Below are 24,195 nucleotides of genomic sequence, written 5' to 3'. Positions count from 1 at the left end.
TGCAGGTAGCTAAAGACAGATATACCACATATTGTAGGTGGCTTGCTGTAACCCTCTTAAATGAATATTCCAGTTATTTTCCAAGAGGATTTACTGTGAGAATTGTAGTGTTCTCCCTAATCTGAGGAGAAACTGTAATTGATACATGTATAAACATCAGTTTAATTTCTGAAAGCTTGGTATTCCCCAGAGATACCTTTATTAAGTCATCTATGATTGATTGTTGCTTTAAGGAAATTTGGAGAAACACACAGCTCTCTGGTCCTTCCTGACATCAAAGCCAGTGCTCTAACTTACAACAACACAAAAACACAGCCCCTATGCAGCAGGGGATGAAGAGAGACTGATTCTAGATACCTTGGAAAGCCTTAGCAGGCAAATTACTGGGGACAGAGAGAAGGTGGCCACCAGCTTCCCAACGAGTTATTTTATGAGCAAGTGAAGCCCTTTAGAAATGACCAACCTTGAATTTCAAAATATATTCTTCTTGTCCTCCTTTCTGTGGCTTCTTTCCCATCTATAGGCATCTCAAAACTCTTTGGGAAAGGATATTTGTTGGATATTTACTTTATGGTCTGTTTTACTCCATCTCTGTCCACTCTATATGCCATGGTGACACAGGTCAGTGAAGACACTGCAAGGAAAGAGCCATCTGAGAAATCTGGAGAGGACAGAAAGCTGGTGACAACTGTCAAACTGTCAGGTGAGCAATGCCATGAATAAAATATCCCTAACCTGGCTATGAAATTATATGGGGCTGCTGAGAAGCAATCGCAATGTTAGTATAGGAATGAAAATCATCTGGACAATAAAAGAGGAAGCTGAGTTATGGTGCAGGATATCAAGTCAGCTATAATTAGGGTAATCCAGTTGAGGTAGAATAATAATGATAGGGCACAACATAAATAGGAAGAGTACACATTGTTCAGGAAAGCTAGAAGCAAAAGGCGGGGTAGTGAAAGAGCATTATACATTCATAATGTGCTAAGCTAAAAGAAAAAAAAAAGGAAGATAACATGATAAAATTGATAAGTTTGAGTCAAAAACAATTTAAGAAAGGATCATAGAAAGGTTTGGATAATGCTGGATGTCTGCTTTAGCCCCCTAGAGTTTAATTTGTGCTGGATAAAGATCTCCATAACATTATTAGAAAGAGAAATATTAGCACTAGGAGAGATTTACTGTCTTTATGGGAGATTTTGACCTTCTAGAAACAGGCTTTAAAACAAATATTGCTAATAATGGCAGAAAGTAGGAATATCTGGCTATAGTAAGTAAAAGATTTTTTCACTGAACAAAGGAGTTATAACAAAGCCATACATCTGGGAAAGGAAACAATAGTTATGTCTTTGCAGTTAAACATTTGAGAACTTGACATCCTTGGGATGTCTGTGAGTCACTAGTGTAATAGGGAAGAAAAAAAAGTGTTCAGACATGTCAGGCAGCTAAAAAAATATCAGGCAGTAGTTCAAATGTATCTACAACACAATGAGCAGTTCTTCTTAACATTATTAAGAAAAAGATATTCTGATAACTAGTTTGATGATAGAGCTTTTTTCTTATTTGACCTGAAGAGTACAGATGGACAATACGTAAAACCACCTGACGGCAGAAGAAAGTGTGATTAAAAAAAATTATCTTGGCTTGTTTAGACAAAATAAATCAAGGCTGGAAGGAGTAGTAACACATGGGAAAGAAAAGAATTATTGTACCATAAATTATAACATTGGCATAAAACCAACTGGACTCATACCAGTACAAGTAAAGGATAAAAGATCCTTAATCACTAGAAGATTTAATTTCTCAGCAACATTCTGTATACAGACACACCAGGGCAAAGGCAAAGAACACAGTGAATAAGTAAAACTGTGATTTGATAATTAAGATGGTCACTTAAGGAGACCTTTGCATCCAGGAGAAATGAGGTGGTTTGGAGTTATGGCACTGACTAACAATGATATTTTGCATTCTTTACAGAAAAAGGTGATTTCCACTTTCTCTGTGAAGTATCCATTTTTGTATTCCTTGATCATGAATACCTTGTCAGTAATTTGGTTTGTGACTGCACTGTGCCACAATGTATGCACTTAGAATAACTAAGTCTTGGTACAATGTTTTTTGAAATATTTTTGAATGCATTTAGAAGAAAAATGGAAAAGGATGAAGAATTATTTGATTAAAAATAGTTTCCCAAATGAAATGGTCTGTTATGTATAGGATGTTACTATGGAGACACAATATGTTATTGAGAGAAAAAAATGTAGTTAGATGGATGCATACTCCTGTAGTCATATAATAAAAGGTAGTTAAAATGGTTATGCTTATTGCTGTAATGTTTCTGAGGAAATAATTGTAAAAGAGTGCTATTATTTAATTGTTTTTATTTCCCTCTGAAGTTCGATAAACGGAAAATGAACAGAAGAGATTCTCACTGTTTTTAAAACTAGTGCTTTAGTCTGCATATTCAAGTGGACATCTCTGAATCACTTAGTGTTACTGAGGTATTTTTTGCCCCCAGAAGTAGATGTCAGTATTTTTCAGTGAAAGCTGAGTTACTCTGGCATCTAGCAATCTGCAAAAGCTGAAAACAAAATGACCAAGTGCATGACTGTATAACAGTATTTCAAACATCAAGAGCATGAGCTATCAGACCTTGAAGTTTCATGAAGCGTGCTGGCACTTGTTACATAAGCAATGCTATACAAAAAATAACTTCCACCATGATAAGATCTATAAACCCATTTCCTTTCTTAGATCACAATAAACCTTAATGACCTGTCTGTTGGAGACCTGCTTGCAGAACTTTTTATTTTGCAAATATATATAGCGATGGAATGAAATATCTCTGCTATTCAAGATGCTTAAGCTGATACTAGAGATAGGGGAAAACAACCTGAGCAATAGAATAACCAGCCAGGTCTTCACAGCACTCAGCTGGCTGTGTTTTATCCAAATGTAAGTTTTTGGTTATAAAGGGCAACCTAACTTATTCTGTCTTCACTAAAAACAATCCCATGTTGCTAGTGCCAGGTGTCCCCCATGCAGTGCTCAGGATTGATGACTGCAGCATGCTGTGGCCGAGCGCTACAGAAATTCCTCAATACTTTTATTCCAGCCATCACCTTACTGCTGAAACTCAAGGCTAAACGCATCAGCTATAGCTGTCTGGGCTCTCTCGGCATCACCTTGCAGAAGGGAAGCACTTAACCACATTAGGAAAGCTTCTGAAATAAGTTAGTGAGTTGATGGCTGGATAGAAGCTATGCCCCATTGAGAGAAACCTGAAAATTGTCAATTAAAACTGCCAACTCACAGCTGAAGCTATTTTACTGCATACTTCTGTTAATGCACTAAGTGGATTCAGAATGGGTGACCTTAAGGTTGTACCTTGACAGCTTATAAGAGCCTGGCTATGCATGGCATTGACTGGCTATAGTGCAGAAGAAATAGTTTTGCAACTTGGGGAAATAAAGTCCTTACTCTGTCATTCACTAGGAATTTATTTGCTGAAAAGAAATTCAATCCAGGCTTTTCTGATAGCAAACAAAAAGATATGTCTCAGTTAAGTTGCCCCCAGATGAATCATAAAATATAACTTAATATGCACATGCATCAGTTTCATGGAAACTACAGGCAGGAGGAAAATTATGTGAGTGTTTTAAAGGTTCTTTAGTAACGATGAGCTCAATTGTATTTTGTTAATGCAAACGAAGTTATAAAGAGGAAGAACAATAATGGATGGAATGACTTTCTCTCTTTCTGTCCTTTCCATTCCCCTTCCTTTCTTATTTTATATCTAGTTTAATAAGCTGATATTATGAGAGATAGGTTTTTTTTTTTCTTTGTTGGCCCTGAGATGCAGATTTGTTTGTGTTTATTTGTCTCCTGGAGCTGAATTCAGAATTACGGAAACAGTTCTGGTAGAATCTCTTCTTATGGTTGCTTTAAACTACTATGACCGCTGTAACAATTCTGCAGTTTACAGGAATGATACAAAGAGACAATTGACCTTTATTTTCATTGTCCTGTTCCAGGATTACAAAAGACTGTGGTCCCATTGCATGACAGAGGTCAGAATTTACTGACGCCGGCTGTACTTGCTACTGAGAACAAATTACTAAGGTATGCAATGTGATGAGTAGAAAATGGAAGAATATCATATATCTGTTTTCTGGTAGTGGAGGCTGAATATTGGCTTGCTCTGTGCCTTGTGTTACCCAGCCAAGATTCCTTCAGTCTGTCACAAACACAGCATCTTGTCGACTGTGCTGTCTGTCTCGCAGGCATGGAAATGCCACTTCTGCTTTCACCCGTTTTTCCTGGCAACACGGTGAGGGGAGAAAAGAGGTTGTTAGTATTAAAGAGAACAGTGCTGTAACACTTAATGAGGACGCAACTGGGGAGGCTGACCATATAAAGGCTAATGCAGCTGCCCAGTAATGTACAGGCATAGTTAAACCTACAGATTTTGGCACATTAGTCCACTGAAGGCCAACTAGTCTGTTGTGAGGGAGTGAAAGGTCACATTGATGGCAATGAATGGAAGCATCAAGTCTGAGCAAGAGGTTCCAGCACACTGGCTTTTTGGAGTTTGCTGACAGAGACAGGTGTACTAACCAGGAGGCTGTGTCATTTAAGTTGCTTGAATTTCATAAACCGCTACGCTGCAAGAAACTACTTTGCATACAGGAAAAATCTCATTTCTAAATGCTCTCAGTTTTTTTTTTGCACTTAATCTCAATAGATTCTAGCACAGATGTGGACTGAACAACTTTGATTTGGATGATAGAATGGCTGCAATTGTGAAAATTGGGGTTCTTGCCCACTAGATTTTGTTTAAGAAAATTTCTAACAGTAGCAAAGAGCTCTTTGTTCTATCTTTCCCATTGACTTTCTCCAGCACACATTTATAGTCCTGAGAGTTGTCAGCATACCTGTAGTTGTCAGTGCTGAGAGGCTAGAGGGAGAACAGAGAAATGTGTTTATTTCACCAAAAACAAAAGCTTGCGATGATCATAACTTCAATCCCTCTGAACTGTAAGTCATTCCCCTTAGAACATCAGACAATATAACCTGAACAGGGAGACAAACAGCTTGGTCATTATTCAGGAAAAACAAAGGATATTTCTCCTGTAAAAGAAAAAAAAATGACAAAAACAAGCTTCAAACATTATTATAAACAGATCTCAAACTTCTTCCCAGAGGATTAATTTCTCGGTATAAAATTTTGAAGAAAATTGACATTTTTCCAACAAATAACATGGGCAAATGAAATCTGAAAAACATTCCATTTTAAATGTTAGAAATCAATGGGGAAAAATCACCTTAAAGCGAGAAGCAAACTTTCATTTTAAGTTTTTCAAGGACAAAAAAATAACCTCTTACAACTGTAGGTTGAAAGCCATAACAATAAAATGAGCTTTTGGGAATATGAAGGTTCTCTTGCATTATGAGGAAGTTAATACATAATTAAGCCTCAGGTATACTGATGGCTTCACATTTTCAAAGGTCTTAGGAGACTAAATTTGACATGACATATGGCTATATATAATGTTTACAGTTGTATATCAAAAACAATTTTAATGAGAGCTGTTGCGCCAAATACCTCTGAAAATCCAGCCCTGGCTACCTTGTAAGAAAAGGGCCTGTCCTACTAGCTCATGTTTATCTGAAGAGGGAATTATTTCCTTCAGGATGTCAGGTATTATGGGAAATTCTAATTATATTTTATAGACAAAATAAAGCATTATTTTTCCTCTTATCCCTAAGTTACCCATAATCTGCACATTGCTTTGAGAAAGCAAAGAAAACATAAATTAAGGCTAGAGGTTATCTGCACAAATATGCCAAAGAGAAAGCGTAGCCATTTCTCCTCCTTGCTGTTTGTGGAGCCTCAGAGACCTGGTTGTTTTTAGCAGTGAGTATAACATTGGTATTACTAAATTATCCATTCCTGAGAACAGGTGCTTATAACTCATGTTTACATCGAGTTTGAAGGCAAAAGTGACCACCTACACTGACTGATATGTCAGAGCCCAATAATTGTTTTTGCTTAAAGTAAATTGTTCAAAAAGCTAATCACCACTTCTTGTTTCACTAATGTTTCAGTCATTAATGTTAAATCTGTACTGTCTTTGCAATGTCAATTTTTTGTTTTCAGTTTCCAGTGGGTATTTTTGATCCCTACTGAGACTGTTCTTAGTGTGTAGGAGTACCCCTTTTTAGAGATAAATATATTTAAAAATCAATCCAACTTTTAATTTACTTTTGGATAAGCTAAGCAAATTTATTTTGCTATGTTGTTTGCTATTTCCCCCAGCTCTACCATCATTATTATGATTCTGGTTTTGCTGGTTTCTTAGCTTTTCTTTACTTTTTTTTCTTTTTTTTTTTAATTCCAGGTTCTGAGACTGTACAAGTAGTTTTCATCACTTTCATATTGTTGATTCTGGATCAAAAACACACTCATACTTCTACTCACTAATTAACATGTATTTCTAGGGTCAGTGTTGGTTTTCAAGGAGATATTCAGGTGAACAGCAAAGACTTTTTTTTTTTTTTATGAAAGCTGTTTAAGTTGAGCAACAGTTCTGAAATGAGAAATTACATGGTCATGCATGTGTCCAGTCTGCATATGTCCACGTAGTGCATTGCACAGTCTGTTACCTCAGGCAAAGTAAATTGCCGGCTTGTCTAGAGAGATTTCATTTGCCTCCCACTGGCTTGGCAGAGCAACCTAACGTCTGCCTCTAGCTGAGCATGTAGATGTGTGCTAAACGTGTCCTGGGACCCCTGCAGAATTATGATCCCTCGTTTGTGATATTAATATAGCTATTAGAAGCCAGAAGCTCAGAAGAACACTGTCAGTATCATGTCCAAACAGAAATATCAGACTCTGTGCCTGTTTCACATGTGTAAAACATGTTACAAGTGAATGTACGCAAATCTCAGCAGTCACTTGCTGGTAAACTTGGCATTGTATGTGCAAACAACAATGTGTGCCAGAGCCTGTATTGTTTTAAAATCTGCTTAGATTATAGGTTAGTAATCATTGCTTTTGAATTGAAATATTACCTGGATGGTATTTGGTGGGATTATATTTTTATTACTAATTTTATAATATTCACATAGACAGATGGACACACACACACACACACTTTTTTCCTCCCAAGTTGTAATTCCAAATTTGGGATTTGACTTGGTCTTTGTTATATCCTATCAGTGTAATCCCTTCACAATATTATTTTTTTCTCACAGAAGAAATCAGGCATGGATAAATCACAACATCATAATCTATCTTTAATGTCCTCAAGAAAATGCTATGATCTATCATTTGGTCTTGTATCCGAGACATTATATTTTGAGTTCAGGAACTTTTCTATAAAAAATTCGGTGTTTCAGTCCATTAGTTACTCACTTTAGTTTGACCCAGCTTTAACTGGATTGAGCGTTGTGAAAATGAGATAGATGGGAAATGGCCTTCAGTAGAATGAATGATTTGATGATCTCCACTAATTTGCTATAGGACAATGACCACATTAAGGAGATTTATTTATTTTTTTCTGGTTTAGAGAAGACTTCAGGCTATGTACTAACAACAAAAAATTTGGAACTGACTACTATGCCTATTTTATACCCCTTGCCCAAATATATTTCTAACATATATAAAGGGAGCTTTTACATGTGCAAAATTACTTAATGTACTGACTTACATTACATATATCTTGCATCTTTCTCTTATTTCTCCAATCTGTTGTTCTCATTATAGCAGAACCCACAGCTTAAATTTCAATTCAAACTACTGCTTGTTGAAATCAGCTTCAAATCTACCCTCTAATCATCTGAAGAGTCTTATATCTCTAGCTTCACAGTATTCAATAGGAAGAGATCTGCCATGGTAGAAGGACAGATTTTTTTTATTTTTATTTTTTAGATTAGAATGAAATGTCCCTGATTAAAATGTCAGTGTTCCCCATCAGAAATTAAGTTGCACCACTAACAAAAGTATCTAACTAGCAATAGGAGAAAAAATTGGTGTGGACAGTGTTCATCTATAACAAGAGAATTGCTCACAGGTTTCTAAGACAGCTTTCTCAAAGCAGATGTCCAGCAGTGCTCTCCCATGCAGTGAAGGCTTTCAGCAAACACCGTCCCAGGAGTTTTCACCAGCAAGTGAAGCACAGGACACCCCCAGAGAGAAGACTTTGTTGGTCAGGAGGGAAGATTAAGAAAGGGTGTGACATGTTGATCTTGAATTTATGTCCAGTACATTTAAAGATGTCACTTAATAGTGCTGAAAGACTGTCCAGTGTGGTAACATACAAGATTGCTGGTGGGACTCATTAACAGCCCAGGACATTATATTCGATGAAAGTTGGCATGGGGTTGGAAGGAGCAGAAGATGCTGTGAAGAGGGTATTTTAAAACGTCTACTGTTAACTAGTCTGTATTTGATCATCAATTTAATCATTTTAAATTAAATTTTCTATGTATGTATGAATCATGAAGTGGCTTTTAGGTCAAGCTAATCAGAACAGTTAAGATCACCTTCTTGCTGTCCTACAGGGTCTCATTAACCCACACAGAAGAGGAAACTTTCCACTTCTCAGCATTCCATTTAATTTCTGCTCAAGTAACTAGCCTATTTCCACTTGTCTAGGTTGTCAGTAGGGGAAAGAAAAAAAAATCCATTTATAAATATTCAAAAGCTGATTTATGTATTTTTTTAATACAGAAGTTGGGACTTCCTTGTGGCTCAGCTTTACCTCCAGGAGTGACCAATACAGGAGGAGTCAGAATGTCGTCATTTTCCAACATTTTGAACCTCAACATCCCTTCATACATAAGCTGGGACTTCCAATGGGCAGGCAGCGTGCAATGTTGACCTTCACTTCAGCATGAGCTTCTTATGTGTACTATGTACTTTCACTGAAAAAAGGGCCTTTGGAAGAGATGAGTGCTTGTTTTATGAAAAACTTAGTAGAGATTAATCCTTTAAATGCTCTAATTATAGCTATTTAAGTATAAGGTATCTAAACTAAGCTTATCACCTTCAGAGAGACAACAGCTGACCTTATAGGCAAAAGATGAGCACCTGCAATTAGCAGGTGATCACTTCCTGAGATGGGCAGGTCTAATTATCTTTTCTGAGAACCTTGTTCTCTCCACTCATTATAAAAAGATAGCCTAAACAATCTGGTCATATCACGTGCTTAACTTTCAGAAGGCTAAAGTAGATGAGGTAAATCCTACCTTTATCCAAGGAGTGTCTAACTTGGGGTTAATGCCTGCTAGCAATTGCTGCTCATCACCAGGCTGCTAAGCCTGCACAGGCTTAGCATCTGCAGAAGACCAGTTAAGAAGACCAGAAGATTTAAATGACTGCATAACCCAGGAAGCCAAAAACAACAAAGAAAGCAAAAGGTAGTTTCAGCTTAAGTAGTTGTTACTGTCAGCTGATAAAGGGAAAAATGTTTCCTATCCCTCCTTAGATTGTTTGTACATATGAGATTAATTTGGGTATTAAATGATAATAGTAACAGTAAAACAATTGTTAAAGCAGGAGCCTTTTCGAGGATATAAAAAGTCTTGATTAGATATTCTGAGTATTGTCTATTCAAACGACATTTTCCCATCTCTTCACTCTTTTACAGGCTACTGAATTTCAGAGTCATAACTGGACCCATCAAAAATGGGTATCTGGGACCTCATTTTCTCTTCTTGTCTCCTCTCATTTCAATATTAAATAAGATGTTCTCTCTCAGCCTGTGTTCCGACTCCGAAAGCTCATCTGCGAATTTGACTAGGGCTGAATGGATTATTCAAAGCATGCATGTTTGCTGCTTTGAAGGGGACTGTTTTGATTCCATTCATTAGAACAATAGTGAGAATAGTGTCCAAATGTACTCGCTGCGACTGCCTGTAATGCTCTTATGCATATGCATGGCTACAGTCTTGTATTGTCATATGGACCCTTTGTGTCAGGTCTGAGTCATTTTGCTCTCACTACATAAGTTACTGTAGGGGTGCTTTCTCATTTATTTTTTCTGTTATCAATTTAAACCTTTAAAGGCAATCAAATAAATTCTCTCTGCTGTCATCTAAATATATATTAGTATTTAAGCAGCAGCATGTTTGAAGTCTGTAAACATCCATATTCATTCAGTATTTTTGCCAAAGTAAATGAAGCCACTGACCATTTGGAACCAAATGAGCTGTCTCTGGTGGCTAATTTCAGTTTTACCGTTTCTCATTAGTTTTGCTCAAGTCATGTTGTATTTAAAAAAAATCCTACAAGTCCTGCCACCCCCCCATCATAGATTAGTACATTCCTGGAGGTAAAACAAATTATTTTTAAAAATATAGTGCCCCCAAAGTAAAATTTTTCTCCCTAATGGTCCTATGTAAGTTTCCACAAATGTGATACGAAAGGCGGATATGGTGGAAATACTGGAAGCATGTGATTCTTCTCCACAGTCTTGTGCCAGTTTCTCTGTGAACGGTTTCTAATTAGCACAGAAAGGTAAATGGTGCAAGGCAGTTTGCAGAGGTCTCCAGAGCCTCCCCTCTTCGTCTGCAAGACAGCTATGCTGTTTGTCTTTGAGTTATGGTTAGGGGGTCCCTGGATTAGGTACGTCCCAGTTCCAAAGGCAGTTGTGCCACCACAAGCATGGCTGTAAGCTTTCTTCTCTTCTGAAAGCTGTGAGACATTTAGAGGTAGCCAAGGCGAGTGCCGGCACTCTCAGCAGCATCTTTAGCAAAAAGATACTGTGGGCTGATGTGCATGCTTGGACCAAGGCCCAGCCTCAGATGGCAGTTCAGTATAAATTATTTTAACCTTGATAAAGCAGCAGCAGTTAGACCAATGGAAGACTTGTGAGGTCGTCTAGTTCCTTCTTCCTGCTGAAGTACAGCTGTTCTCTGTGAGGTGTCATCCAGACACACGTTCAGTGTCTGGCTGAACAGAAAACCCCAGGGAATGCTTACGCAGACTCTGAATGTTGAACTTTGTCCAGAGGAGTCTCTTTTAAAGTAGGTGAAAATTAATGGAGATTAAAATGCCATAATGGATTGGGAATGCTTCCTGGCTTTGTCACAGGGAAGGCCAGAACAGGTTTGTCCATTCCTGTGTGCTTGAGAAGGTGGGTAACAGTTTAAGAGGCAAGAGGGACCTCTAGTACAGCTGGAAAAAGGTGCGTATTAAATATTCCCACAGCCTGTCTGGTAAAATATCTTGTACTTGAGACCACTTTAAAGTGAACTGAACACAAGCTGGTTAATAAAAAATAATTTTATTTTTATGAAGTACATTTCTGCGATGAATAAGATCCCTTTTATTGGTTTGTTTGTGTGTTTGTGTCTTCTAGTTAAAAACAAACAAAAAAACCTTGACTGGGCAAGAGAGAAGATGGCTATCTCTTTGCTTCATCCTGACTTCTGCCCTCTGGGTTTGGGGAACCTCCTGTAGCAGGGAGCCAGAGGCACTGTGACCCTCATAGAAGTCACTGGGCTCGCACAGATTTCCATATTTTGTTATGATAGTATTTGGATAATTGTAAATATTGTTGTTTGATAAAAAATGATTGATTTTTACAAGTATGCTTTACATGGCTATGTGATGGAAAAAGATCTGGGCCTCTGGAAAGAGAGTAGGTTGCAAATGACAGGTGTCTTCATGTGTCAGACCTTCATCCTCCTTTAACTGAAAACAGGTAAAGTCTAATACTTCAGAGTTAAAGAAACTGAGTTTGCCCTTCTGCAAAGGCTAGCTAAAGGTTTATGCATAATTTAAGTCATACTTACACTCTATTTTAAGGTTTTAGGTAAGACTTAAATGACTTATCCGTCTTAAGCTGAATTTTCCCCCTAGAGAAGCAATCTATATGCAAAGAGTAAATCAGAGATGCATTAATTTCTTCACTACATAACTTCAGTAAGAAACAAATTATTTTTTTGTGTGTGTGTGTGTTTTATGACTTGAACCCCCTAGAAGGCAATGAAAAAAAAAAAAAGCCCTGTGCATCACTGAGATGCCATCTTTCCTACTAAGAATGAAGGTAATGCTCTGTGACACTAATGTAGCCTTGCACCATCTGCTTTTTCAGTCAATAACACTCAAAGCTGTTCCTTTCAGAATTCATTCATTTTAAATGTTTAAATTTTTGGTGGAGATTACATAGGTTGTATCATTCTTTTCATATGCGGTTTTGTTTATAATGGATTTATATATTTTAAAGTCAAAGAGACCAAAACTGTAAATTAACAAGATAGAACTTAGTTGTGCAAAGTTCTCAAAATAGACATTTCTGCACTATAAGCTATTACTGATATAGAGATACAAGCCCTTTGGAGGGGAGGGGATTTACATTATTCATTAAGGTGTTGTGGGTTTTTCTGTAACTTTTTAAAAGAGATCGGAAAGAGGAATATCAAGTGCTTGATGTTTCTTTTCCAATAAATTTTGTAGTGAAATAAAAACTCAGGATGGGCTGACAAACATAATCAAGAGTTTCATGCTGTTTAGATATGGGAAGTTGACATGTAAACTGTAACCTCGCACTGAACAGAGCTATTCAAACACACAACTGTGGGTGTCAGCTCCAATCACATCCAATGGTGTCAGGGGAAAGAGGAGGGGCGCTAGAGAGTTATTCAAGGCAACGTTAACTTCTCATTTGCAAAACTTGAACTCAGATACCAAACATTACCTGCCAATAATCCTTTGAAACCAAAACATGTGCCAAGTCCTTATCCATATAGTACTATCCATCTAAGCCCTGTAGTACTAGGGACCATGTGCAGTAGTGGTTTCTTCCTCTGCCTTACCTGAGAAGAGGTACAGTCTTTTCTCACAAATTTGGATCTAATTCCTTATTAAAGGCTTTGTTACTATCAGTTTGTAAGTGTAAATTCCTCCATTTGCCAATGCAAACACTGAAACCAGTGAAGCTACAGAATTTGGAAGTTCTGCAGAAAGGAAATTTTATGTTGGCAGTCTATTAAGATGTACATTGTGAAAATTAATTTTTATAGATGATCCTGTTATTTTGGGATGGCATTTTATTTTTTAACCTATAATATTAATATTAATTATTTATGCATAAAGGTAAGTGTGCCAAAGCAACAGTGAGCCTGAGGAAGTCTCCTGTGCACAAATTTGAATGTATCACAGGGAATGCGTTTGTGTGGAAAAAATTGAAAGAGACACCAGAGGAGCTACTGTGTAATATGAACAGACAAAGCAAAAGGGCTACATGACAATCCAGGGAAAGAAAGAGAACTGTCAGATGGAATATAAAGGTGGAGCAATCACAGCTCTTTGGGTTGTGTTTAACTCCATTGGTGCCATGCCAGGGGGAGTGCCAGGATTAATTATACGTTCATCAGTCTGTATATAACAAACTTCTATGGTCTAGATACTTGTTACTAGAAATAGACCTCCCCACCAGACTTTTCTATCAACATATGCAATATACTCATATACAAGCAAAAGATTAGAGCAAAGAAAGGGCAGGAAAAATTTGAAGATACATATTTTACCTTTATATCAGCCAGTTTTTCCAGAAGACACATTAAGTGTTCATTGGAATGTTGCAATTTGGTGTTGCTCTGTTTCTGCACTGGCCAGTACTCACAAGCTATATTCAAAGGTCTTACTAAGATACATCCATGCAGAGAACAAATTAATATATATAGATGCCAGGTTTCTTGTTCTCGTGAGTAGCTGATATCCTGGCAGATCTTTCTCAAACTGTGATGTGAACTGGCAAGTGGGCTGCCAAGAGTGAGATAAAAGAGCGTGACAGAGACTCCAGAGTATGGTAATAGTATTCTCATCCCAGCCACGCTTACACTGTTATTTTATTTATTATTTGTTACATGCCTGGGGTATGGCTGACACATTGCAAGAGAAAAGAAAAGATACTTCTCTTGTGTCCTTAATGCATTTTGCTGTGAAACACATAGCTGTGCCTTCTGTAAAAGAAGAGAGGCAAGCTTCCTTATTTCTGTGATGCATAAGCCTTTCAGAAGCAAAAAATAACATCACAAATTCTAGTAACTCAAGAATAGTACCTGCAAGTTTTGTTACTTAAAAAAATGGACAAATTATTTCCATGGTCGTGAGGTTTGTTTGGTTTTTTTTTGATTGATTTTTGTGTGTGTGTATGCGCGTGTGTTTTGTTTGTTTTGTTTTCCCCCCATGGAAAGTTGTTTCTTATGTAAATATTTTGTTTTTCAAAGAGACAACTTTAGATTTTCACACAACGACCATTCACAAGTGCTCCTCTCATGCCTCTGGAAACCTGTATCTCATTTCTGGTCTACAGAGCTATAATTAATGTCTCAGTAGAGTCAGCGTATAACACATTTCCCTCTGACATGCCCTAACCATAACAGAACCTGTGAAATCCTGATTTTCAGATCGTATCAAGACCTTCATTGAAGTAAATTGGGAGTTATATTTATTAAGTACAATTTTGATTAGTTATCGAAGATGGCCAAGATAGCTCAGATTCTAAAAGGCAGCCATTTTATGACTCCGATGCTGCTAATGGTACCTAGAAAGGGACATGACTCTAGAAAAAACATGCCTTATATGAGGGCACTTTCTAGTCCTCTGCTTTATCTTTTCTCTGGAATGTGAATGATTATGCCTCGAAAGCTGTAATATTCCATATATCTGCTGACGGACCTTTGAGCTGATGTAAAAACAGGCCTCTGGTAAAACATACCTATCCCAAGGGATTATGGCACTTGAATCTTTCCTAAGGGCTGCAAGAGCCATGCATGTGACACATACTTTCTATTAGATCAGAAATCGATAAACCAAGTTGTCTAATTTTTTTTTAATTGAACTGAGCTGAGGGATGGCATGCACAACCTAGTCCATTTTAATCCTTCTATTATCAATATACATATTAATAACTTTGTGCTTGTGTATGAACGGATGATTTATATCTTTTTATTCCTAGCAGTTGGGTAGTCATATGCATGTAGGTGGACAACCACCACATGCATAATATGAACCGTCTGAACTTAAGGTAAATGGTGTTGAGGGATGTATTCTAATAGAACCATTTTGTTCTTTTTGTTTCTTTTCTTAATTTGAGTTGAACAAATTTGAGTTGAACAAAAAAATGTTTATCATGTGGGGAAGTAATTTAATCATGTTGTAATTATACTGGAATCTATGCAACTAGACAACCTTCTTTTCAAGAAGGTGTATTTTTACTGTTCCTTGCACAACAGAACATTGATGTATGCTTGTGGTTTCTACATAAAACAGGAGTACAAGCAATACCATGGTATTTTATGGCATGTTTTGCTGAGTGATACCCATGATTTTTTACTGTTTACTGTTTTGTCTGAGCAGTCTTTGTGAATAGACACTGCCAAATATGAAAAGAAGCAAAGAGGAAACACAGAAGAGTCCAAGATAGACCAGAAAATGCCCATACAGTGTTACTTTAAAGAAGGTTGAGGAGAGAGAACAGAAAGTAGCTTGGAATGGGAAGGGAGAAGGGTAGAATCCCAAATTTTGCCTTCTGTCATTTACTCACTCTCTTGTTCCAGAAAACAGGAGTTTCTGGCTGTTCTTAATAAACAAGCATGACAGAACTAAAGATATAAAATTATTGATCAAATATATCAGTTTGATAATCAAACTTGTATGAAGGCTTCACATAGTGACTGGTTGAAAAGTGAGTCATGAGTAAAACTTGTTAAAAATCTTAATATCTAGTTCTCTCAGAACTTTTACACCTTTCTGATTTTTTGCAAAGACAATTATAAACTTACTCCTGAGCTTCTTACTTGGAGGCAGGCAGAGCAACACTACGTGGTTATGTTAAAGCCTCATCTGAAAATACGGTTATATTTCCCAATCCTGTTATAACATGCTAATAGTTCGTATCTTTCAAAATAAACTTAATTAAATAGTTCCCTTGATGTGCTAAGTTAAGTATTGAAACAACGAGCATGGCATAAATCATTTAACAACTTTCATAAATGCATTTTTCCCTGGGTTTCATGCATCTGTGTTGTCTTGTACTCAGAATCATCTGATTCAGTTTCAGGAAGTTCAGAGCACAACATTTTGTGTTCAGAACATAGAGATGGCTGAACTTAGAGATTTGATGAGCAGTGACTGGCAGTTCATTTTTTATCCCAGGTTTCAACTGAGATGGGGAGGTAAATGCTGGCAGGAAGAACAGGAAAGAAGTTTTAGGATGCTCATGCACAGTGCAGATCTTATCAAGCAATACACCTGCTCACCATCAACATACAAATTCCATTCAATCCTTTTACTGTTGCATTAGGTGATGTTACTTAATTATGTCTTGATAACATTCCGTCTTTGGCATGCATGGCCTTTCACCCACAAATTTAATGTAACCTTTATTTTGTATTAGGAGAACGGGCAGGGCTTGATGAAAGCAGGGGCTGTGTTACCGCACCACGTTGGCCGGGGAGGTGATGATGTGTAAAATAGTGTCCTCTACTGCATGAATAGAGCTAACGCACTTGCAATATGCTACCCCAGGAGGAAGGCAGAGTGGAGTGGAAAAGCTCCTTCCCTTGAAATGAAGATATTAAGCTGCAGCTTTTCTGCTCGGGTATGATTACTGGATGCTATCCAGGATTTCTACTTCATCAGAACTGAAATGTTAATTTTCTTTCTTTTGGAGGGGATTTTACTGTGAAAGGGTTTTCTTGCAAATCCTGTTGCTTACCTGCAGTTCTTTACTTGTGATATTCTCAACAACAGCGAAGCCTTACCTATAGGTTACATTTTCCCTATTAATGGGAATATGATTTATCTTGAGAAGTAAACCAGCTGACAAAAACTTGTCGTGAAGGGAGGGTTGTTTCATTGCAAAAGCCTATTACCATTACTGATATTGTTGCTGGGTTTTGTCTCTTTCATAAGGATGAAGGAGACAGGTAATATGTGGTACACAGTATTCTTTAATGAAAATGCTACTATGTTAATTTCACACTTTAAAACACCTGAACAGTACGAAGAAGTTCAATTCTGACTTCCAGTACTCCACTGGGTATCTAAGGAGGCTGGTAGTCCAGATTTTATGGTGAATAACTCAGCTTTCACTGTTCTCAATATAGTTACACAACACATGACAGCGGAAGATAAGAACCAGTTCAATGAATTTAGATGTTAGTGAAAGCAATGTTTTAAATACTGTTGGCTATTGCCGTGGTATGGAGAAGTATAATATATTGTATAGTACTTTATAACATAACTCAGCCATGAGGGATTTCTCCTGTCCTATATTGTTCAGTTTCCTTCCACAGATACACAGACCTGTGCAGATTAACGGTGACATGATGGTTCAGGGATGCACAATAAAACATGAGTTACTTTTCAAACTTTATTCAAAATAAAATGTAATATTTATTTGGCCTCTCAGAGTGCTATAGGAATGATGAGCAGGCATTCTTAATCCTCTTCCACAAACTGGAACAAAGAGGGATAGGTGCCATAAATTAGAAAAGTGTCCTCTTTGTCAAACTCTTTCCACATTGCCTAGGTCTATCCCTACTCTTCCTACTCTGGATAAATTAATAGGTTTGGGAAGATAGGTTTTAGAATTAATAGAGGCTTGTGTGTGTTTTTTGATTTTTAGTTTTGTTTTTGTTTGGTTGGTTTTTGTAAAGAATGTTACTGAGAGTCCATTATTATTATTGACTTCACCATGAAACAGCTGACAAACAATCTGAGCTTACATACTTAGCAGAGGATGTCATGTTGTCTTGTTATATCTTTCTAGATTTTTATCCAGTTCTGATGATGCTGTGTTAGAGCATTCTCCTGCTTTGTCTTCATTGTTTGTTTTGTTTGTTGGTTGGTTTTTGGTTTTGTTTTGTTTGTTTATTTTCTACTTTCTGAGTTTGAGAGTCTTATATGAAAATAATTTGGCTGATATGATAGAATTTCTTTTCTGAATTTGATTATTCATGGTCTGGAACACTTTCTTGACAGCCATAAGAATGGCACATCCCTCTCTTTAACTTGCCTGCTGTTATTTCTCTCTCATAAAGCAAATTATAATTAAATTATGCTTACAGGAATGGATTTGTAGCTGGAATTCCCTAGTGCCTAATAAATAGCAGAAGCAATGAGTCCATTGATCTGGGAAAGAATATTCCAGGAAGTACATGTTATGAATGAGTTTGCAGTGCAATATGACAACCCAGTGATTTACTGTGGATGGAGGCAGATCACGTAACACAAATGATTGTGGTCACAGTTGCACAGACAGCTATTTAATAGCTGTCATGCTGCCCTTAAAAGACTGGGGCAAAGAGAGAATGTCTTCTCCAGTTCTTTTCAGAGATTTTGATACAACAAAATTAAGTGGAATGAATCATTCCTGCACTCAGAAAGCAAAGTTATTATTTTAGAAAACAGCTATTTTAGAAAAATATTTTTTGGGAAATAATAATAATAAAATAATAATAATAATAAACTGTTCTAGTTAGCTTTTCTACACACACAAGCCCATCTGATGAGAATATTGCCTTGTACGTTAACGCTCAGATTTTAATAAGAAGCAATTTCATTGATGCTGACAAAGTAGTATTTTGAAAAATGTGGCAAGAGAATTTCAAAAATCAAATTTTGACCACTAATTCTTACATATTCTCAGCAAAAGTGAATGTAATGAATGATATACATTTTGACCATAACACTCTAAAGAACACTCCCCATATATGAAGGGTTGTGTGACCATTTTTCTCTAATAAATTATAGTTCTGTAAAGGGGAAAATACTATATTTTTTGCAACATGGAAGATGCTTGGAGGTTTTTAGAGAAAAATTTATCACCATGTTAACTAACAACCATTGCAGGAGAGGACAGCCTATCAAATGAAGCAAGAAAGAATTCTGTTATGTCAGACATCTAAAATCTCTACTATATCTGATATAGTGAAGAATGTGATTGGACTTTCTGATATTTTCTGATTAACCTTTTTATTCAATAAAGTTGTAAGACTTCTTTTAATATGAAAGGAATATTTGATGAAATTCATGGAAAGCAGCCAACCTATTAGTTAATATTCCACATGACTGAACAATGTTATTGATGGATAACGTGCAATTGGGTGGAATATAGCAAGAAAACTCATGCATGTTTTTCCACTTATATGTACAATCTACTGAGTAAATGTATTCTTTATTTTTCTTATTATCCTATTAGAAGAATAAATAGAAATTAAGAGACAGAAGATGAATCATAGTTTTTTTGCTGAATTATATTCCTATTTTATAGTTTTTTGAAAATTGGTGATTGATGTAAAACTGGTGTAAAAGTATGATGGCAGACTGCTATGGAACAAGAGAGCATACTGATGGATTCAGAATTACACCTTCAACATAAGAACATGATAAATGATGTCTCCAAAACATAACCATAGAATACCTTAGAGGATTCTGAATCTATTTGCAAATAAAGAAAAGCTCGTCCATCTTATCACTTCTTAAGAGGAAAGAACACGTAGTATACTCCCATTAGAAGCTGTAGAGAATTTTGGACATAACAGATTTTAGGAAAACCTTTGTTTCAAATCAATATAAAACTACCTTTCTTGTCTCTGTTTTGTGGCTACAAGATTATGTTAGTACTAATTTTCATTGAACATTTGTTTGATAGGTGTTCATGCTGTTGTCCTCTGCAACTATTTTGCTCATTAGCACTTTTGCTATTTTTATGAAAACATAAACAAAAGTGATGTTAATACAACCACATAATTCTAACTTGTCTTTGCTGTTTCTATTCTGTACAATGTTTCCTGGATCATACGTTTTCAACCTCATTTGTCTATTTGGTTTCCAAGATGTGAAAGCATCTCTAGGGTACGTCACATTTTTCCCATATTGGTGTTAGCAGATTTTATGGCTATTTTGTCATAAGCTATGCTGTACTGATACAGAGCTATATAAGGGCTATATCCTTACAGACTTGCAAAGCCTGATGAATATTTTCATACCAGCTTGGTAATTGAGTCACAATCTCTGTCAGTTGCCTGAGGGGACAAAGCAATTCAAAGAAGTCATTTGGCGAACTCATCTTTTCAGACTCCTATTCTCCATTTGCTAGACAACAAGGGTCTTTTTGTTATCACAGTAAACCTCTGATTTTGTCAAGTGGAGAAGGATCATTCTGTACGTGTTGTGTTCTTATATTCTTAAACATGTTATTGGCCAGTAGCAGAGAGAGGATACTAAACTTAACTGGATCTCTGGTTTGACCCAGTACATCGATTCTTTTATTTATGCAAGAGAGCCTATACTCCTTCTCAGGTAGCTGGAGGTAAAAATAGTATTTGATTGATATGCACTCATCGGATATATGGAGGTCTTGTTTTTCACCCAGTTCTGAAGAGGACTGGCAAGACCTTGTTGAGCTTGCTTGAACAACCTTGTTGAACAACCACCTCAGACATCCATAACAAATGTATTTGTGAAAAGTAGAGTAGGAAAGTAAGAGGTAAGGGAAGGTCAGTAAAACTTTTTGAAACTTCCAAGAGCAAGTTCTGAGAGCTCTCTCAATTTCAGTCCTTTATCACTTCCATCATCCTTTGGAGTTACACAAGTTTAATTTAGATTAAACTGGAAATGTGGAAACAATTCAGTCAGTGATGCATAAGGAGCAGAAAACAGTTCTTCCCCTTCTGATCTTCTTTCAAGACACAGAGGATAAAGAGCATATGATCTGTTCTTCCATTATTAAAATGTTTCCTAATCCTCAAAGTGAAGTAATCCTTGGAATAAGATGCTGTTAAGATATACGTACTTGGCAGGGTGGCACAAAGCCTTCTGTAAGCCTAATAGAAATGTAATGTGGCAAAGGTTTTGTTGAAAACCAGAGAAGTTTTAATGCAGGCTTTTTTTCATCTGTTCTTTTCACACAGTGCCTGTTGCAACTGTTTGCTGCAATAGCACAAAATTGCTGTCATTAATAGTATAGACCTATTTTACATGCAGAAATAGACTCAGCAGGATGGATCATTATGAAATTGTAGAAAACACTAACATAAACTCTGGGGATTCAGGTGGCTAATCTGGATAAAGGGCTTTTAAACCATGAGGCAAGGTTAAAGATAATGTGACATTAGAGAGTAGAGTGGATAAAACTAGATTAGACTTGGAAGAAGAAAGTGAATTCTGTCCTTTAGTTATTTAAAAAAAAAGAACAAAAAAACTTACAACAGCTGAGCCCAGTAAGTATCAAAATGTTATACCAACTATTAAAGCTGCTTTCCCTGTTTCCTCATGTTGTGTGAGGCACAAATGAAAATTTTGTGATATCCCAGCCCAGTTTTACTATTACTCTCAGGGTTAGATCTGACTTTCCCAATCCAAACTTACAGGGAATTCCTCTCTTTCAGTGCGACTGCCCATTTTTATTTTATGGTTACACAAAAAGCAAGATCAAGTCCAAGGCAGAAGGAGTATAAGGAACAAAGAGACTAAAGACCTGTCCCATTAGGAAAGGCATGGACAAGTTTGTTGAGCGAACATTTGTTTCATACCAGTCTTGCAGAGGCTGACCAGGAACAGCAAAGCACCCTCTTTCCCAGGGCAGTGGTTACCCATTCCCCTAGCTGCAGCCTGAGGATTGATTCCCAAGGAGCTTTGCTTCCAGGATGACAACAAGGGCAAGTATTACAAATTCTGTCAGTTTACTTCTACTGCTTTTTCAGATAATAAAAAAAAAAAGAGGGGGGAATCTTCACAGATATTTCTTGGCCATATCCTCACCTTCTCCCCTCCTTCAAGTACAGAAGCAAAGTTCATTTTTCCTTAATGCATTTTATAGTGGGTTTTGAAATCTGCAGGTAGAAGGCACAGTGCTGTTATTATTACTTATAGTTATAAGAGACAGCACGGGGATTGCCATCAGTGAATCTGTCTCTCAGAGTTAGGTTTGAAATTTGCAGTCCTCAGCTATCTGGCTAGATTTAAGGAATAACTTCTGTTGTTTGTAATATATGAAGCAATAAATGGCTACTGAGAATGATTAATAGCCAAAGTGAAGCTCAGACATTTCATTGATCTCAAAAGCCATTTATTGCAAGTATATGAAAGCAATAGAGATTATTGCTATTATACAACAAATCATAAAATCAGAAAGGAGAAAAATGCATCTTTTTCTTCTCATGGATGCTGAGAAAGTGTTCTGCACTTTTCCTCTGAGCTGGATTTTCCATTGAAACACATGCTGGAGGCACAAGTGGGATCAATAACATCACAGACACAGCTTTAAATACTGATTAAATGATCAAGGACAGATACTGTTTGAGGATAAGCTGAAAAATTGTTCACAAAAGCAGCTGGTGCAGAAGAGAAGTGACCTGACTGGACAATGAGGGTTTTGTGTGCAGATCCGTTTGATTTGTTCTGGCTGAAATTCTGTGCTTGTTATATAACCTCTCTTGATTAATTGAGCCTCAGTGCCAGGTTGTCGGCTGCAGCTGAAGTATGTCTGGCTTGGCCAACCGAAACTGGCACACCAGATTGCTGCTAGGCTTTGCTTTGTTCTGCCCTAAGCCTAGGACAGATTCTGTGCTTGTCTGGTTCTCCAGAACGAGATTTCAGACTGGTCTGACTATTTTAGGGGCTTCTAAATCCAAGCAGTAACTACTACAGCCAGTGTAACTGGTACACAGTATTGCCTCTGCCATAGTCTGTTTGCCATATAAATATTTGCTGGGTTAGATGTTCCTGTTGTGGTTCTGTACCTACCACCTGAAGTTTCTTCTTCACACCAAAAAAAAAAATGTCTAGTAATTTCCTTCCAACTTCACACTGGTCAGAGCAGTCTGAAGGAGATTCTGGCTTTGGGAGGATATTTCTGGAAGCCAAGTCCTCTGGTCATGCCCAAACAGCCTTTTGCACAAGGTAGGAAGAGAAGAAGCCATTCCACTGGTCCTGTGTCACCCAGAGAAGTACTCATGTCTGGTGAACCCAGAAGGCACCAGGTGCAATGGAACCACTAGAGGCATTCAGTGTAAATTTAATGAGAGAGTGAATCTGATATTGTATTTTTAGGCCCTAAGTGGAAGAGGCTTTAAAGGGGTATTCAGAGAGAAGTCATGAAGCATTTCACCCTTATTCCATGCAGTAGTAAGGAATGCTAGGGAAGGGCCAGGATTAGGAAAGTCACATTAGGGGAGAAGCTTGCATGAAGGTACTTTTTATTTTTATTTTAACCTTTTTTTTTTTTTTCTGGCTATGAGGGTATGAAATAATCTTCTTGAAATGAAACAATATTAATTGAAATAATTTACCTATCCTTGTGAGACAGAATAAAATTGGGATGTGTTGTCTCTAAGATATGAGTAGCTGATTCTTTCCTGCCTCTTTAAAGGGGTGCCCATGGAGAAACCAAGACAGAGACCAAAACTTCCACGATGTCAGGGGAATCCTACAACGCACTGGGTGGAGGCATTAGCACAACCTTGTAGTCTCTTCTGCTTCTCCTTGTGTGCTATGAGAGTTTCTTTATAGAGTATTCAGGTACTGCAAACAATCTTTTTTTTTTTTTCTTAATATAAATCATCTGTCTTTACTAAGAATGAAAATTTAATAGCATTATAGATCCAGATGAGTCAATATTTCTAACAGGTTGAAAGAGAGTTTTGCCCAGCTGATTTGTTTGGATTTTCAAATTCTGGTGACATGTACTGCAGTTTATAGATTTTATGATGCCCAGGATAGCATTGGCTTCATCCAGGAGGTAAGTGACAATGCCTAATTAATGATAAATGTTTCAAACACATACTCACTATAGTTACTATAGACTTCGAGTTGAACTCAGCAATTTATCTTTCTTCCTGGCTCATTAAACACTGTTTTGAGCTCCACTATCATACAGCTAATGATCATGTCTTTAGTAGTCTTTGCAAATCAGTCACCTCTGTCCTCAAATTAGTTCTGAAAAAGACAGGGAAGTCTAAAAATCTGCAGTCCTGCAGTCAGACTGCAGCTCAGTTTTTCAGGCTCTATTTCATTGAAATGTTGAGGTTTTCTCCCAGGGGTTGATGAGATTTCTCAGTAAGAGTTTCTCTCCTCTTGCTGGTCTGCATGTGCAAGGTCCAAGATTTAGTCTCAACTATGTTGTCTGCTTTTATTTATAAGTTTTATGGCTGGATTCTGGGTATTGACTGCTT

General features: G+C 37.1%; 2 long non-coding RNA genes across 2 annotated transcripts; one reads left to right on the top strand and one right to left on the bottom strand.

Moving 5' to 3' along the window:
* The first annotated feature begins 3,352 nt into the window (after nucleotides 1-3,352).
* LOC310902165 lies at nucleotides 3,353-23,881 on the top strand. Its single transcript, XR_014586531.1, has 3 exons — nucleotides 3,353-3,649; nucleotides 4,035-4,122; nucleotides 8,735-23,881. It is a non-coding gene; the product is annotated as an uncharacterized lncRNA (long non-coding RNA).
* On the bottom strand, nucleotides 4,130-8,723 carry LOC310902167. The gene is made up of 3 exons (XR_014586533.1): nucleotides 5,606-8,723; nucleotides 4,935-5,073; nucleotides 4,130-4,319 (listed from the first exon to the last, which is right to left on the bottom strand). It is a non-coding gene; the product is annotated as an uncharacterized lncRNA (long non-coding RNA).
* Nucleotides 23,882-24,195: the final 314 nt, after the last annotated feature.

The sequence above is a fragment of the Anser anser genome, assembly GCF_964211835.1.
Source record: "Anser anser genome assembly, chromosome: 7".
NCBI classification, from domain to species: domain Eukaryota; kingdom Metazoa; phylum Chordata; class Aves; order Anseriformes; family Anatidae; genus Anser; species Anser anser.
Note: the sequence above shows the minus strand (reverse complement) of the source record. Positions and strands in the feature narration are given on the sequence as shown.